The 15,474-nt window shown below is 38.5% G+C and overlaps 1 protein-coding gene across 7 annotated transcripts in view; it reads left to right on the top strand.

Annotated features, from left to right (window-relative positions):
• The window catches only part of ARFIP1 (ADP ribosylation factor interacting protein 1), a 138,843-nt gene that overhangs the window by 1,500 nt on the left and 121,869 nt on the right, over positions 1–15,474 (top strand). The gene's annotated exons all lie outside the window — the stretch shown is intronic.

The raw sequence follows: 15,474 nt of genomic DNA, 5'->3' as shown, positions 1-15,474 counted from the left end.
ATTAATTTGCCTAAATCCTGGGTCATTCCTTAGGGAGTCCATGGTCTGTGAGTTTCGGGGGACTTCCTCATCCCCACCCCCGAAATTATGGGCAGAGTTTTGTTTCAGTGCATTTTCTCCCCTCTGAAGAAAATTCTTAAATGAGATATATAACCTCCAGTAGATTAAAAACCACTCCTTAGGCAATGTCTTCTTGAAGTTAATGAAAACCTTTTGTGTGTGTAGCTTTTTTTTTTTTTTCTTTTCAAACTCTACATAGCTAGTTTGGGCACCATGGAGAGTAGAATGCAGAGATTCTAGCTTTATAGTGATGAAATCTCTAGGTACCTCCGAATTTCAGTGTTTCTAAATTCCTTTGTAGACCTAGAGAAGGAAGTAAGGCTGCCTACTTATTTAGTTCCTGATTTGTGGTTTTGAGGTTTCTTTTTAGGGATAGCTCTTTGTGGCCAATGTTGTAGAGATCCAGTGGACTTATAAATTGATATGTTTATGATTATTGAATACATATTAAATATCACGAACCCACTGGGTACAGCTCAGTAAAAGTTTAAACTTCTACTGTACTTTATTTTCATTTTCTTATTTTTCACTTAAGGTATCTACTTCGGCCTTCAGCTTATTTAGAAAGGGCAAAGCAGTTTCACTGGTGTGGTCCCTAAGTCTTCTTGCTGCTCATCTTGACATCTCCTTTCTCTCCATATTACCTCTAGATTAAGAATTTAATGATAATTCTCTTTTGTGAATAAATTAGTATCCTTCTAAACTTAATGTAAGTTTAGAGTGCATATTGAAATTTGCTGATTTGATGAAGTGTTTGTTGATCAAGGGTTGACCTTCTAAAATGTTTGACGCCTATTTTATAGAATGTTTAAACTTGAAGAGAACTATACAGCTCATCATAGTCCATACAGAGTGACCAGTGTCTTCTGCTCAAAAATTTATTTTCCCTCTATCTAGCATTCTTACTTTGGGGCGGGGGGGACAGAAAATGTACCTGTATAAAAAAATCAACCATGCTAAATTGGTTTCCTTCTAAGGTAATGAGGAAGCCAGACGACTGATACCTGGCGCTGTACGTCTATCTGCTTGCTGTGGGCCGGGCATCGTGCTGGGTGCTTTGTGTGACCACCCACCTCATCCTACCCTCGCAGCAGCCGTGTAACTCAGCTAAGCTTTTCATTTCTGTAGGTTAAGAGGGGCTTCTCAGGTGGTGCAGTGGTAAATAATCCGCCTGCCAGTGCAGGAGACGCAATAGACACAATCCCAAGGTTGGGAAGATCCCCTGGAAGAGGGCATGGCAACCCACACCAGTATTTCTGCCTGGAGAATTCCATGGATAGAGGAGCCTGGCGGGCTACGGTCCATAGGGTTGCAAAGAGTCGGGCACGACTGAGTGAGCACGCACACAGATAAAGAAATTGGAACTAAATGGTTAACTGAAGCTAATCTGCTCAGAATTACACTGGTGGAGCCCGGGTTGAACCTGGGTTATCTGAATCCAGACTGAGCTACTGAATCCAGACAACAACTGCTCCAGACTGCTTCTAGCATGTTTTGTTTACATCTCCTTTGGTACAAGTTGGAGGTATCTCACCTGATTTTCTCTCAGACATTAAGAAGGTCTCTTCCTTTATTAATTTTCAACAGTTGAACACCTGATTTCATATCAAAAAGTATGACAAAAAGAAATGAGTTTGGAGGAGGCCTATGGAGTGTTATTTGATAGTTTTCCTATGGGGTAGATATAAATCTGTGTGTGTGTGAGATGACATATGAGGAGTGGAAAATGTGAAAATAAGGCTTTAAGTAATAGACTTAGCATTGTAAGAGTCTGGAGGTGTATTTGGGATGGGATAAGAAATAAATTGAGGATGGAGTAAGTAAATTTAATAGGGCATTTAAGAGAATATGGTTATGGATGAAAAACTAATGATATATGTACAGACTGGAAAGAGTAGTTCCACAAAATATTCATGATGATGACTTAGGCACTATAACGGTCTAAAAGTCAGATATTCACCAGCATTAGTTCTAGGAAGTATGAAAAAAAAGACTAAAACAAAGGAACTTGAAAATAATCTTGTTCTCTTTAGTGTCTCCTACTTTAGCCAGTCATGGAAGCCACTGAACAGCTCTTAAAAACAAATCCTCAGCTGTTTTCTACAAAAGTACAGATTTTCGTTTTCTCTTTCCTTTGTGACTTTCTCTTTCACCTTTCCTCCATTACTCCTAAACTTCTGCCTTAAAATAGTTATAGGCAGATACTGCTAGAAATTGCTCAAATGTTTTGTGAAAATTTGGTAGCGTCTCTGCCATACTGTCACCTGAGAGTTTTTGTTTCACTTTTTGTGTATCTGTGTGGCGTTGGACTCGCAGCTCCTTGATGTTCAGGCTTGATCCTTTGTGATCTTTTGGGAGAACTGTGACACCACTGTCTTTGAAGCAGAATCATGAGAATGAGAGAGTTGGTGGTGAGACCTAGATCGTCTAGAGGAAGGAAGCTGCCAGCTCCAAGGTTCTGCCAGCGTGAGATAGTGTGTTAGAGCAGAGTTTCCAAACTTCATTGCATCGTGGCACACATAAAATGATTATTTGTATGGCAGACTCCCTGGCTCCCTGAAAGCTGAGGGGCCAGGGAGTGGGGCGGCAGCGGGGGGTCAGTCAGTATTTCAGCACATCCATAATTCATTCTTGGCACGTTGGTTGGAAAAGCTTTGTCCAAGAGAAGAGGAATATGGTATTCTGGTCAAGTACTTTGTAAAGTACCTAATAAGGGATGGATCAGGAATTCACATCCCAGGTAGAAAGAGTCCCTGGGCTTCAGCCAGGGGAATATAACCTCTAGGATGGCTCTGTGTTTTGTTTCAGAGCTCTACATTAAGTATCTAGGATAGCCCCAGGGTGTAGAAGTCCATAACAGGCTAGGCATTATGCTTTATAGATGCTTTATGTGTTTTAGGTATTCTTATTTTCTGTTAAATGAGGAAGTAGGTGTAGAAACCAGTAGAAGTAATTAGTCCAACGAATTGGACTAATTAAAGGAGACTCACAAAGTTGCTTGACTCCAAAGCATGTACTCTCTTTCACTGTAGTGACTAAATGATTTCATGACATTGTGGTTTCTGGTTAAAGTGTGAGACATTGGTGGCAGAGGGTGATGGTGGTGAAAGGGAGGTAAGCAAGAGGACTATTAAGTGTTTGTTTTTGGCAGCCTTGAAGTGGAGTTCTAGAGCTGATGGCTTTCTCCTAGGATTTCCAAAGTGTTGGGAATGGGGATGGGGGAGAAGAGAGCTGTGATCAATCTCAGAGAGTAGCTGGGGCCATCGGTGCTCCTCCTAACAGAAGGGCTAAAAATGTAGACCCTCTTCATGCTTGGCTGAATGTGAATTGTAGATTGTTTCTTAAAGGTGCGCTTATAGATTACTTTTGTTTTCCTGTATTTCCTCATTTTTCTGTATAGTGTATTATTTACTTTTAAAATTAAGCATATTTTCAGCATTACAACTAAGATATATTCTTGAAATAAAAATTCAGATAATGAGCAAATGGAATGGAAGAGTCTACTTCTTTAATCCCTCTATCCCTCACACCTGCTGTCAGTTAATTCACAAAGTAGACGTTGGGGATTGGATGAAATTCATGAGAAAGCCCTCAACTGCTGCTGTCTGATGGAGTAGCCACTTGCCACATGTGGCTGTTTAAATTAGTTAAGATAAAATAGGGTGGGTAGTCTCCACTTAATTGCCCAGCGCAGGTGTTGAATATTTCCAAAGACATTGGCCAGCCCTGCTAAAACTTTAAAATACTGTATGGTTGGGGACATAATAAATATACCATTGAAATAAGATTTTTTAAAATATCTGTTTCGCATGCTGTGTAGTTTTTGTTTTAGCTGATGAAATATTACTGCCATGTTTTTTTCTCAGCTTTTTGTTTTAACTAAATCCAGATGGTCAGAGTCTAATATTTTCCTTGGATGTTTGGGGATTATGGTTAGCTGCTTTTCTAGGATAAAGATGTCAGCTTTTCTAAGGATGTGAGTGTTTTCTATCTCCTCTGAGCTCTAGATCTGTATATCTTACTTTAAGTTGGCACATCTCTGGAACATATTAAAGATATCTCATATGCAAGGTCTGGAACTAAACTGATGTCTCCCTCATTCCCAACCCCCGCCCCAATATGTTTTTTCCTCTTTCTTTGTTTTTTATTTTAGTGAATGACTCCATTATCTTTCCTGTTCGAAACTCCCGGAAAGTAGGAGTGACCCTTCACTCTCTCTCGCTGATATGTCCAGTCTGTCAACAAGTTTTTATTAGTCTTCCTTTCTAAATATCTCTTAAATCTGTCTAGTGTTTCCCATTTCCACTACCACCACTTTCCTTTGTTACCGTAATCTTGCTTGAAATTTCTACAGTAGCCTTCTTTCTTGCTTACCCACTTCTCCTTCAGATCATCTCTAATCCATTATCCATCCTAAAGGCACAGTGATTTATTTTGAAACACATATCTGATTGTCAACTCTTCCCTCCTCCCTCCCAGTCTTTTTACGGCTTCTCGTTGCTTTTTGGGTAAAAACAAAGCTCCGTAACAGCGCTTAGCCCTCCAGCCGCAACTCTCCGTTTCACCCGCACTGGCCGTCACCAGTCCTTTGCACTCATCTTGCTTTTGCATTACACGGCTCTTGCACATGCTTTTCTCCCTGTCTACACCACTCTTTCTTTACTTTGTTTCACTTACTGGCTTCTATCCTTCACACCTCAACTGAAGTTTTGCTTCTTTAGGACATAATCTAACCTCCCCAATGAGACAGTAACATCGTACATTTACCACAGTTGCAGTTTACATTTATATGTGTGATTGTGTGGTTGTCTTTCTCTTCCACTCTCTACATTTCCATGCACACAGGGACCACATCTTATTTTCTTTGGCTCATTGACTCCCACGGACCTGTCTCAGTTCCTGACACCTAAATATTGATTGAATTTCCAGGTTGATAGTCTGAAAGAGTTCAGTTCATGGAGTTTTGTAATATAGGATTTTAAATATAAATATTTATAAATATAACAGTTAAATTGCCAGTTATATTGTTTTTTCCAAGTGCATAAAAATATTTTAATAGCAGAAGTTTGTATTACTATTAACAAAACAATACATATTATGTAATAAGAATACTATAGCACAATATTCTTTGATTATTTTATAGTAAACTTATTTTAGAATAGTTTTAGACTAACAATTATTATAGAAATAGTGTACAGATTCCTGTGTACACTATTCCCAGTTTCCCACATTATTAACATATTACATTAGTATGGCACATTTGTGGCAATTCGTGAACCAGTATCTATACATCATTACCTAATGTGTGTGGAGATGCCTCAGTTTTCTCCGAACGTGCTTTTTCTATCGTAGGATTCCACCCTGGAATAAATCCAGAGCTTAGTTGTCTTGTGTCCTCTTAGCAGTCTCTCACGAGGACACCTCGTTTTTGACGACAGGTGACAGTTTTGGGGATATCAGGTCAGGCGGTTACAGTGCGGCGTGCGAGCTCAGTTGCCTCAGTCGTGTCCCACTCTGTGACCCCGTGGACCGTGGCCTGCCAGGCTCCACTGTCCATGGGCTTCTCCAGGCAAGGGCACAGGAGTGGGTGAGTGTAGATTGTGCCTCGGTTGGGGTTTGTGTGATTCATTTCTCATTATTCAACCGGCTAACGTGCTTGGGGAGAAAGACCACTGAAGTGAAGCGCAGTTCTTGGATCAAGAGTAGATACTGTCAGTCTTCCTACCATTGTTGATGTTAACTTTGATCACCTGGCTTTTGACAGTGTCAGCTCGGTACATTGTAAAGTTACTCCTCGCTTTTTATATTGTACTTTTTAGAAAAAAGTCATTATATGAAACACACTCTTAATGCGTGGGGTATTATGTTCTACCTCCTTAACCGTGGTATGTACATAAATTTGGGGGATTTTTCTGCAAAGGAGATTTGCCTTTTTTCTCATATTATTTATTCAATCATTTATTTACATCAGTATTGATTGACTCTTGGGTATTTTATACTTTGCATAAAATCCAGTCTTACTTTATATGGTAATATAGTATATAATTTAGTATTTATTAATTTTGTTGCTCAGATTGTTCCAGTTTTGGCCTTTAGAAGCTTTTTCAGTTGGTTCTTATATTCTTTTGAGATTTTTTTGTTGTTGTTCTGTTCTGGTGGGTTTTTAAAAAGCACATTCTTCTTTCTGGCAGTATGAGATGCTCTAGGCTCATCTTGTATATATCCTGCCCCTAGAATCAGCCATTTCTCCAAGGAGCTCCGGTGCCCTTTATTGGAGAATGGTATTAGAAACCAAGATCTGGGCACTGTGTGTGCTCACTGTTGCTAGGGTTGCTTCTAAGAAATATGCACTGATTCATGTAAACACACATATCTATACATATCTATTTCTTTTTTTTAATTTAAATTTACTTATTTTAATTGGAGGCTAATTACTTTACAATACTGTATTGGTTTTGCCATACATCAACATGAATCTGCCACGGGTGTACATGTGTTCCCCATCCTGAACCCCTCTCCCACCTCCCTCCCCGTACCATCCCTCTGGGTCATCCCAGTGCACCAGCCCCAAGCATCCTATATCTATTTCTATATAGCCATCTGTATCTATATTACTGAGCTGTACCTTGATGCTGGGAAAGGTGGAGGGCAGGAGGAGAAGGGGACGACAGAGGATGAGATGGTTGGATGGCATCACCGACTCGATGGACATGGGTTTGGGTGGACTCTGGGAGCTGGCGATGGACAGGGAGGCCTGGCGTGCTGAGGTTCATGGGGTCGCAAAGAGTCCGACACGACTGAGCGACTGAACTGAACTGCTTCTTAGATTATTTACTCTGAGCTTTTTCCCACTGAAAAAATTACCTGTGAATATTGAGTGGTCTATTTTATATGGTGTTGGAAATTAATAACAGAACTAAAGGAACTCTTCAATTCTCTTGCTTCACTTCACTGCTAGTGTTCTCGACCTTAGCTAGCCATCTGTGAAGAATGAGGCCACAGTACATTGAGTAATTTAGAGTTTATTTACAACTAGTTTTCTTTTCAGGGAGTAATTTAGCTTTGAAAGTCTTATCATTTGACTTCTCATTAGTTTCGCTTTAACACAATCTGAATGGGGCAAATAAAAAGACTTCTTCAAACTGTTAATTTTGTCACTTGGTTAGAAGTTGGTGATAATGATGAGGATGAAAATAGTTGAATCTCTGTTATGTTGATTTTTAAATTTTCTCATTACTATATATAATTGAGAATTAACTATATTTTGTCAGAGTTTTCTACTTTTGAATTGGCTAGACTGTGTGTTTATCTTAATGAGCAACATGAACTGAATTTATTACTACCTAAAAGGACTAATGAGTGTCTAACAACATAGCTTTTACAGATACCAGATAGTTATTGAAATAAAGACAGCAGTATAATACATATATATATATGATTTTTTGAATCTTATTTGATTATTCTACTTATGAAAGAAAGTGTAATATACTTTGAACATATTGTATGGTAAACCGCTTTGAGTTCAACATCATTTGAGTTGACTGTAGGGAAAAGGATGCTATCGTCATAAAAAAAAAATTACTATTTTAGATTGTTTTGACTAAGAAAACTAAGTTTTTAGCTTTATAATTTTTTTATTGTAAACCAGTCAGTGCAACTTAAAGATTAATATTGAATTATGAAATAAAAACAAATCTTAACCATTCTCTTTTATTTATCCATGAACAAGAAAAGATAGATATATTTCAATAGATTCTATCTAGAGCAAAAGAAATAGAGCCACTTTCTTTTAATCAGTAACCAGTCTCTGAAATCAGTGACATACTCTATCTAGAGAAGTTAAAGCAAGTTCAGACAAAAGCCCAGGTTTTGCTACTGATTGCCCTCAATTTTCTGTTACCTACCTCTCTAGCATTGTCCATGAGTTCCAGCAGAACTCCTTCATAATTATTTATAGTACTTCTCCAACTTTTTCACTAACGTAATCTACAAAGAATAACTATTCAGGTAGTTCTTTGGAGACTCGTATTTCATCATAAAAATTCAAGAAGTACCTTAGACGGCTTGTATGTATTTTATTCAAGTGAATTTTGTTTTAGATTTCGTAATAGCATACTTATTTTCATTCCAAAATGTAAATTCTCATTCTACTATGCTGTGCTTGTTTATCCAGTTTATGTCTGCCGTGCTTATATTTGCTTTCCTGTGCCTTGAGCATACCTTTTCAGATGCCCTGTGATATGTGAGTACCTTAATTTCAAATGTTCATGTTATAATTTCTGTTCAACTTTCTTTCTTTAGTATTATACTTCTAAATCTTTAACTCCTCAGCATCATGGCAATTGTAAATGCAGTTTTTTCTTGTCTGGTATCCATGGAGTCTTGTGTTTCTTTTTATCTTCCAGGGTCCTGGCAAATCTCTGCCTTCCTGTCCTCTCTTTCATGGGTCCTGAGAAAGATCCTGAATGCATTTAACAGTTGTAGGATATTGAATTCTCCCTCATTAAACTCTTCTGCATTGGGACAGGTCCTTTACCACTGAGCCATCAGGAAAGCCCAGACATAGAACTGGTCTATTCAGTTTGTAGAAAACAAAATGTGATTGTGATAATAAATTAAAAGCAACTCCAAACAGTGGGATGAAGTGTAAACTTTATGTAATATTAATTATGCATTTTTACGGATGCTAATTAGTAATTCACTTTATAGGTCACTGGTTCTTACACTCATTAGTTAATGAATACTCTGGTCAATTTATAGAAGTAGAACCCCAGAGATGACAAGATATATTTGGCATCTAGTATAAACCAGGCTGTGAAGCTTCAATGTTGATGGTAGTTTTGAAATCGTGATTTATCATTTTGAGGATCACTGTTAAATATAACTTTAAATTCATGTAAAGATCAGAAAACATATATCTTAAACAGCACATATTGCAAGTCACTTTTCCCTCCCATAGTCGTAAGTTTATTTTTCCCTCCAGCTTTTTTGAGATATAATTGACATAAAGCACTGCATAAGCTTAAGTTGTACAGCATAATGATTTGATTTACATGCATCATGAAGTGATTGTCACAGTAAGTTTAGTGAATGTCATTATTTTTAAATCTTGTCATTCTCAATGTTGCCAGTTATTAAAGTTATGAACAAATGAACTTCTAAAAAATGTGAAGGTTGGGACATTTAAATAATATGAATGAAACACAGACATCGTACCTGTCTCTGTAATTCTCAGAAATTTGATTCCCCCTTTCCCTATCTGCCAGGAGTTTTTTTTTAAATACTTAGCAGTTTATTATATATTAATAATAAAGGGTATGGTAAAGGACACAGATAGATAGCCAGATGAAGAGATATATTGGACAAGATCTGGAATGATTCTGAGAACAGGAGCTTCTGTCACTGTGAGTTAGGGTGTTCCATGATTCCAGGACATGGATGTGTTCACCACAGAGTTTCTCCAGACCGCGTAGTTCAGGGGTTTTTGTGGAGACTTCCTCAGCAAGCCATTTTCAGCTGTTAACTCAGTCTCAATCTCCTCTCGCCTCTGAAAGTTCCAAACTTCTAACCATGGCGTGGTCATTCCAGTAAGCAGCCCCTATTCTAAAGCTATCATTTGGTCTTCTGAGCTGAGTAATAATGATATGTTTTCCCATTTGGTGCTACTGGTTCATACACGGGAGCAGACAGCAAAAAAGAGCTCCCCTAGCTTTCTTCTGTTTTCCATTCCACGCGTCACTATCTCTGTGGGTTCCTTCCGACTTTCATTCTTTCCTCTCTGGAACAGGTTTCCTCCTTCTGTCTGAGGGTAATTCCTCTAACTTTGCTCAGGCTTCTTTACTGTTCTTAAAAAAATTTTATTTTGATCTGATTTTAGACTTGCAAAAATAGTAGTTTCCTTATACTTTTTACCTTCTTCCCCTGATGCTCACATAACCGTAACATAATTATCAAGAATAGGAAACTAACATTGGTATAATATTATTAACTAAACTACAGCCATTATTAGAATTTCACCAAATTTTCAACGGACTGTCCTTTTTTTGTTTCAGGATCCTGTCTAGGAACCCGCATTGAAATTAGTCATTTCTCCAAAGTCTCTTTCAATATGTACATTTTTCACACTTTCCTAGTCTTTCATGACCATGTCACTTTTGAAAAGTACTGGTCAAGTATCTTCTAGAATGTTCCTCAGTTTGGGTTTGTCCAGTGTTTTCTCGTCATTAGACTGAACTTAATGCGTTTAGGGGACGAATACTGCAAAAATGATGATGTCCTCAGCTCAGCATCTTAGGGATTATGCTCTTGGTATGTCTTACTACTGGTGATTACTTAATCACTCTGAGAGAGATCTGCTGAGTTTCTTTACTGTGAACTATGAGTTCTACATTTACAGTCGTTCTTTTTTCAGTTGAGTAGTTATAGGAGATACTTGCAGATTATGTGAATTCTGTTTCTCCTCAAACTTTTGCCCTTTTATTTTAACATCCGTCTGCAACACTTACTACCCAGGGGACAAAGCTAGGAGGCCAGGACGTCCATGCGTCTGTGTGTATACACACACATATATCACAAACAGTACTGACGGCTGTTTCCAGTCCCGTACAACAGTGCTTATTTAGCATTTCTCCTTTCTTTGTGATTTTTCCTCCCACAGTGAGAAACTTAAGCTTTTAGTACCGACATTCTATTCACATATTTGTTCTGTTCTGTTACACACGTAAAGTAGTTTAAGAATTATTAACCTGTACCCCTGTGAGAAATACTGTATTAATAGGCTTTGTATCTAATTCTGTCTTTAGCCTCATAGTGTCCAGGCAGGATATTCTTTTGTCCTGCCTATCCTTTCTCTCCGCCCCCCATTCTTTCCCTCCCCTTTCTCCGCTTTCTTCTCCTCCTCCTCCCTTTGCCCATCCTCGTTTCCCCCTTCCGTTTCCTGGGTTATTCTTTTTTAATACAGTTAGTTTCATTTGTTATGATTTTATGCCATTTGAATTTCTCTCAAAATTACTGTGGTCCTAAGAGTCAGAATTATTTAAAATTAAATATTCAGATATTCAAAGGAGTGTCACTTGTTCCTTATTCCTGCTACCCTGCTCCCATTTCCTAGTTTTTCACACTCCTTTCTCACCTGTTCCCTGTAGGTAACCTACCTCCGTAGTTTCTGGTTTATTGTATTTTTGTTCCAGTGAGCAGAAGCATGTATTTTCATGTATCCTTTCTGTTCTTACATTGAGACAGCATATCTGTAGGTACTTTTTGCCTTTTTTGACTCATCACTGTGTCTTGGAAAGTGCTGCATATCATAGAGATCTTCATTTTTTTCTACAGTTGTACAGTACTCCATTGTCTGGATGTGCCATAGGTTGGTCAGTCACCTTCCTATATGTAGACGTTTAGGTACCTTTCCCCCGATACTTTACATTTATGAAGAATGCGGCAGTGTGTATGTAGTTTTATATTGCTGGTGATGTATTCTCAGGATGTATTCCTAGAAATGGACTGCTGCTAAGTCACTTCAGTCGTGTCCGACTCTGTACGATCCCATAGACGGCAGCCCACCAGGCTCCCCCGTCCCTGGGATTCTCGAGGCAAGAACACTGGAGTGGGTTGCCATTTCCTTCTCCAAAGCATGAAAGTGAAAAGTGAAAGGGAAGTCACTGAGTCATGTCCAACTCTTCCTGACCCCATGGACCGCAGCCTACGAGGCTCCTCTGTCCATGGGATTTTCCAGGCAAGAGTACTGGAGTGGGGTGCCATTGACTGCTGGGTTCAAAAGTAAGTGCGTGTGTGATTTTGTCAGGCATTACCAAAGTTCCCTCCAGAATGAATGTGCAAATTTGTATTCCCATCAGCAGTGTACATGAGTGCCTGTTTCCTCACATCCTCAGTAACAGAATGTTTTGTTATTTAAAAAATTTTGCTTATCTAATAGATGAGAAATGGTATCTCAGTGTTGTTTTAACCTGAATTGCTCTAACACGAGTGAATTTGATCACTTTTTATATTTTAAAGGCTATTTTAATCTTTTTTTTGTGAATTGTCTGTTCATGTCTTTTTCCTGCTTTCTGTTTTTTTGTTTTCTTCCCTTTGTTTTTAAGAGTTCTTTATGTTAGGACTATTAACCTATTGTTCAATTCAGTTCAGTCGCTCAGTCGTGTCTGACTCTTTGCGACCCCATGAATCGTAGCACTCCAGGCCTCCCTGTCCATCCCATCTCTAGGAATGTACTCAGACTCAAGTCCATCGAGTCCATGATGCCATCCAGCCATCTCATCCTCCGCCGTCCCCTTCTCCTCCTGCCCCCAATCCCTCCCAGCATCAGAGTCTTTTCCAATGAGTCAACTCTTCGCATGAGGTGGCCAAAGTACTGGAGTTTCAGCTTTAGCATCATTCCTTTCAAAGAACACCCAGGGCTGATCTTCAGAATGGACTGGTTGGTTGTCCTTGGAGTCCAAGGGACTCTCAAGAGTCTTCTCCAAACACCACAGGTCAAACGCATCAATTCTTTAGCACTCGGCTTTCTTCACAGTCCAACTCTCACATCCATACTTGACTACTGGAAAAACCATAGCCTTGACTAGACGGACCTTTGTTCGCAAAGTAATGTCTCTCCTCTTCAATATGCTGTCTAGGTTGGTCATAACTTTTCTTCCAAGCAGTAAGCGTCTTTTAACTTCATGGCCGCAGTCACCATCTGCAGTGATTTTGGAGCCCCCAAAAATAAAGACTGACACTGTTTCCACTGTTTCCCCATCTATTTCCCATGAAGTGATGGGACCGGATGCCATGATGTAGCATATGTTATAAGTATTTCCCTAGTTTTTCAGTTGTCTTTTGTCTTTTTAACACGTTATTCAGTTTTAAAATTATTTAGTCAAATTTATCAGTTTTTAAAATTGTCTCTAGATTCTTTTTTTTTTTTTTGATTAGTACAATTTTTTTTATAATTTAACTTTACAATTCTGTATTGGTTTTGCCATACATTGACATGAATCCACCATGGGTGTACATGCGTTCCCAAACATGAACCCCCCTCCCACCTCCCTCCCACAACATCTCTCCGGATCATCCCCGTGTACCAGCCCCAAGGATGCCGTGTCCTGCATCGGACATAGACTGGCGATTCGATTCTTACATGATATTACACATGTTTCAATGCCATTCTCCCAAATCATCTCACCCTCTCCCTCTCCCTCTGAGTCCAAAAGTCCGCTATACACATCTGTGTCTTTTTTGCTGTCCTGCATACAGGGTCATCATTGCCATCTTTCTAAATTCCATATATACGTGTTAGTATACTGTATTGGTGTTTTTCTTTCTGGCTTACTTCACTCTGTATAATCGGCTCCAGTTTCATCCATCTCATCAGAACTGATTCAAATGTATTCTTTTTAACGGCTAATACTCCATTGTGTATATGTACCACAGCTTTCTTATCCATTCATCTGCTGATGGACATCTAGGTTGTTTCCATGTCCTGGCTATTACAAACAGTGCTGCGATGAACATTGGGGTACATGTGTCTCTTTCAATTCTGGTTTCCTCAGTGTGTATGCCCAGCAGTGGGATTGCTGGGTCATAAGGCAGTTCTATTTGCAATTTTTTAAGGAATCTCCACACTGTTCTCCATAGTGGCTGTACTAGTTTGCATTCCCACCAACAATGTAGGAGGGTTCCCTTCTCTCCACACTCTCTCCAGCATTTATTGCTTGCAGATTTTTGGATCGCAGACATTCTGACTGGTGTGAAGTGGTACCTCATTGTTTTGATTTGCATTTCTCTAATAATGAGTGATGTTGAGCATCTTTTCATGTGTTTGTTAGCCATCTGTATGTCTTCTTTGGAGAAATGTCTATTTAGTTCTTTGGCCCATTTTTTGATTGGGTCATTTATTTTTCTGGAATTGATCTGCAGGAAGGAGTTGCTTGTATATTGTTGAGATTAGTTGTTTGTCAGTTGCTTCATTTGCTATTATTTTCTCCCATTCGGAAGGCTGTCTTTTCACTTTGCTTATATTTTCCTTTGTTGTGCAGAAGCTTTTAATTTTAATTAGGTCCCATTTGTTTATTTTGGCTTTTATTTCCAGAATTCTGGGAGGTGGATCATAGAGGATCCTGCTGTGGTTTATGTCGGAGAGTGTTTTGCGTATGTTCTCCTCTAGGAGTTTTATAGTTTCTGGTCTTACATTTAGATCTTTAATCCATTTTGAGTTTATCTTTGTGTGCGGTGTTAGAAAGTGATCTAGTTTCATTCTTCTACAAGTGGTTGACCAGTTTTCCCAGCACCACTTGTTAAAGAGATTGTCTTTACTCCATTGTATATTCTTGCCTCCTTTGTCAAAGATAAGGTGTCCATATGTGTGTGGATTTATCTCTGGGCTTTCTATTTTGTTCCATTGATCTATATTTCTGTCTTTGTGCCAGTACCATACTGTCTTGATGACCATGGCTTTGTAGTAGAGCCTGAAGTCACTCAAGTTGATTCCTCCAGTTCCATTCTTCTTTCTCAAGATTGCTTTGGCTATTTGAGGTTTTTTGTATTTCCATACAAATCTTGAAATTATTTGTTCTAGTTCTGTGAAAAATATCGCTGGTAGCTTGATAGGGATTGCATTGAATTTGTAAATTGCTTTGGGTAGTATACTCATTTTCACTATATTGATTCTTCCAATCCATGAACATGGTATATTTCTCCATCTATTAGTGTCCTCTTTGACGTCTTTCATCAGGGTTTTATAGTTTTCTATGTATAGGTCTTTAGTTTCTTTAGGTAGATATATTCCTAAGTATTTTATTCTTTTCGTTGCAATGGTGAATGGAATTGTTTCCTTAATTTCTCTATTTTCTCATTATTAGTGTATAGGAATGCAAGGGATTTCTGTGTGTTGATTTTATATCCTGCGACTTTAGTATATTCATTGATTAGCTCTAGTAATTTTCTGGTGGAGTCTTTAGGGTTTTCTATGTAGAGGATCATGTCATCTGCAAACAGTGAGAGTTTTACTTCTTCTTTTCCAATTTGGATTCCTTTTATTTCTTTTTCTGCTCTGATTGCTGTGGCCAAAACTTCCAGAACTATGTTGAATAGTAGTGGTGAAAGTGGGCACCCTTGTCTTGTTCCTGACTTTAGGGGAAATGCTTTCAATTTTTCACCATTGAGGATAATGTTTGCTGTGGGTTTGTCATATATAGCTTTTATTATGTTGAGGTATGTTCCTTCTATTCCTGCTTTCTGGAGAGTTTTTATCATAAATGGATGTTGAATTTTGTCAAAGGCCTTCTCTGCATCTATTGAGATAATCATATGGCTTTTATTTTTCAATTTGTTAATGTGGTGAATTACATTGATTGATTTGCGGATATTGAAGAATCCTTGCATCCCTGGGATAAAGCCCACTTGGTCATGGTGTAT

This window comes from Oryx dammah, unplaced genomic scaffold (assembly GCF_014754425.2).
Source record: "Oryx dammah isolate SB20612 unplaced genomic scaffold, SCBI_Odam_1.1 HiC_scaffold_12, whole genome shotgun sequence".
NCBI lineage: Eukaryota > Metazoa > Chordata > Mammalia > Artiodactyla > Bovidae > Oryx > Oryx dammah.
The sequence above is the reverse complement of the archived record's forward strand: the minus strand, read 5'-3'. Positions and strand labels throughout refer to the sequence as shown.